Source organism: Eutrema salsugineum, unplaced genomic scaffold (genome assembly GCF_000478725.1).
Source record: "Eutrema salsugineum unplaced genomic scaffold, Eutsalg1_0 scaffold_4, whole genome shotgun sequence".
In the NCBI taxonomy this organism is placed as follows: domain Eukaryota; kingdom Viridiplantae; phylum Streptophyta; class Magnoliopsida; order Brassicales; family Brassicaceae; genus Eutrema; species Eutrema salsugineum.
In genome coordinates, this window is record NW_006256686.1 from 11,894,670 (window position 1) to 11,897,766 (window position 3,097).

General features: G+C 43.8%; 1 non-coding gene across 1 annotated transcript; it reads left to right on the forward strand.

Moving 5' to 3' along the window:
• The first annotated feature begins 756 nt into the window (after nucleotides 1–756).
• On the forward strand, nucleotides 757–863 carry LOC112084787. Its single transcript, XR_002898447.1, has one exon. It is a non-coding gene; the product is annotated as a small nucleolar RNA R71 (small nucleolar RNA).
• Nucleotides 864–3,097: the final 2,234 nt, after the last annotated feature.

Genomic DNA, 3,097 nt, shown 5'->3' on the forward strand with positions numbered 1-3,097 from the left:
AATATCTGTTGACCCTGAAGTAGTTGTTGCAGAATACCAACCATATCTGACCCCATCTGTGGCTGCTGTTGAACCATTGGTGGCTGAAACTGTTATTGAACCGGCGCTTGCTGCTGGAACTGTGGTGGACCAAACCCTGGTGGTGCCTTTTGCTGTTGCTGTGAACTGAAACCAGTACCCTGAAATGGTTGCTGTTGCTGACCAAAACCCTGATTCTGAGTAAACTGATTCTTGGGTTGGAATGACCCTTGAAAGTTGTTCTTGGGAACAAAGTTCTGTGGAGCTTGAGAATTGGGATAGACCTGGTCTTGTGGGTTAGCTTCATTGGGGTTCCTGTAAGAGAGGTTCTGATTTGCATTGCCATACTGATATCTCTGGAACCTCTGATTCCCAATGTAGTTAAGCTCTTCATGGGTGAGACCTTCTTCACTTATGTTCTCAAAGATTTGAGAAGGTTCCTCATACTCTCCAACAAAATGCATTGGCTTCTGAGTGGTGAATTTCAACTTGTCCAATTCACTTCTCAACTCCTTAACTTCTCTGCTGAGCCTCTGTTCTGAGCTTGAACCTTCAGATCTATTTGATCTGTCATAGTCTTCTCCATAAGTGTCATTGCTCATTGCTAAGTTCTCCACTAGCTCTAAAGCAGCATGAATCTCCTTTCCCAGAAAGTTCCCATTGGAAGCAGTATCTAGCTGGTTTCTAATCTTGGGAAGAGCTCCTCTATATAGTGTGCTGAGAAGGGAAGCCTCACTAAACCCATGGTGTGGGCATTGGTTTGTGTAGCTCCTGAATCTCTCATATGCTTCACCAAAACTCTCATTGCTGTGCTGAGTGAAGCTAGAGATTTGGTTCCTCACTTTTGCAGTTCTTGAGGTGGAGAAGAACTTAGATAGGAAAGCTTGCTTGCATTGCTCCCAGGTTTGAATGGAGCCTCTTCGAAGATTCTTCTCCCATTGGTGAGCTTTGTCACCAAGACTGAAGGGAAATAATCTAAGCTTGAAGTTGTCTTCTGAAACTCCATTAATCTTGGTCAGGTCACATACTTTATCAAATTGATCCAAGTGTTCCAAGGGATCTTCCATTGCTAATCCATGGAACTTTGAGTTCTGGACCATATTCAACAAGGATGCCTTCACTTCAAAGTTGTTGTTTTGCACAGGTGGTGCCTGAATTCCAGCTCCATACTGATGAGCATTGGCCCTGTCATTCTCTCCAACATAGACTTGTGGTTGCTCATATCTTCTTTGCTGGTGTTGGAAGGGCTGGGGTTGGTGGTGCACCTGTTGTCTTTGCTGTATATTGGCCTGATGCCTCTGTTGATGAGCTGGAGCCTGTTCCTAGTGGACATAAGCTTGTTGGTGATGCACCTGTTCCTGATGAACATTACCCTGATTTAACCCTTGACCAACTCCATTACCAGCTCCATTACCCTGAGCCTGTTGCTCCTGAACCGGTTGTTCTATGTCCACCACGTGCTCTATTTGTTCTGCCATATCAGCCTGATCAATCTGTCTGCCACGTCTGTCCCTTCTCCTCCTTGGTACCAAAAGATTGATGTTGTTGTTGAGAGGGAAAGGTGGACCACAGCTTCTTGATCTAGAGCTGGTGTTCATACACCTGAAATCACAAACAGAACTTGAAAGTAATCAGTAAAAACAAGAAAATAAGCACTTGATCTCAAGAACAGATCAGAGCTTAATGCTAAACAATCCACAATTTGGCAACGGCGCCAATTGATAACTAAGAGTTTTCAAGGCTCTTTGTAGAGGTTATCAATCTCCTGTCTTGTAGTACAAGGGGTTTATCAATCCATATGTGGTGTTAGACACTAAACTATGTGATCAAATTCTTAATTCAAGCAAACAAGAGTGGTTTTGATTAACTAATGACAACTACAAACTTAAAAACAGGATTAAAGACTAAAGATGAACTAAACAATGACAAGTTATATGAATATGATATGATGGAGGCATGGGATTCTTGACATGATAGTTGGTTAGGGTGCTTTGGTGCTAAACTAGGAATGCTAATGACAATGATGAAACATGATTCAAAGGATTAAGAACTCTAATCTAGGTTAATCCTCTCATGAAGGTATTAACCCCTATACTAATCCATTTTCAAACCAAATCATCATTTGTGAAATATGAATCAGCATGCATTAATAAACAGTTCTAATGATCATTCAAGCAAATGACAATACATCATCATCCAGCAAATGCTTAAACCTCTAATACAGCTCTTTCAGGAATTTCATCAAACACTTTTGGTGCATGAAATTCCCAGAATCTAGATCTCAAGTGATATGCAGGGATCTAGCATAGAGAACAGCTGTTTAGAGAGATGAATCAATGACTCTAGCCCTGGTGTGATACTTGGGTGTGCGACCTGGTCAGGCTAGGCACCAACTCGCACATGAACTCACAGAAGACACCGACTTGGTTGTGCGAGTCATTCACCTAGCAGAAAAGGGTTTGAGCAAGAAAAATCTCTAAGTGTTGCTGAGCTGCGAGTTTGGTCTGCGAGTTCGATCCATGTGAGACCTAGCCGCACAAATGTTCGCTGAACAGACCTACTTGGTCCTGCGAGCTGGCTCTTTACATCCCATGCCGCACACCAAAAGTAGAAGCCAAGGATTTCAGGGGGTTGGTCAGTGCGAGATAGGCTTGCGGGTTGGACAGAATGAAGCCCAAGACGCACACATACTCGCTGTTTACACCGAGTTGGTTATGCGGCTTAACTCATAAGCCTCCCAGGCCGCACACCAAAAAGGAGAGGCCAAGTTTCAAGTGTTGATGTGTGCGATTTAGGCTTGCAAGTTAGACAAAGAGGTGACTGGGCCGCACACAAACTCGCGAAAGAGACCGGCCTGGTCATGCGAGCCAGTCCAGGCACTGACTAATCCACACACCAGGAAGAAGCAAGGGGTCTTTAGAAGATGATTTGTGCGATTTAGTCATGCGAGATGGCTCAGAACCTGCCTAGGCCGCACAAACATTCGCTGTTTACACCAAGATGGACGTGCAGGTTTATTGAAGGTTCAACCAGGTCGCAGCATAAAAGAAAAGGCCATATCATGCAAGAAGACATGTGT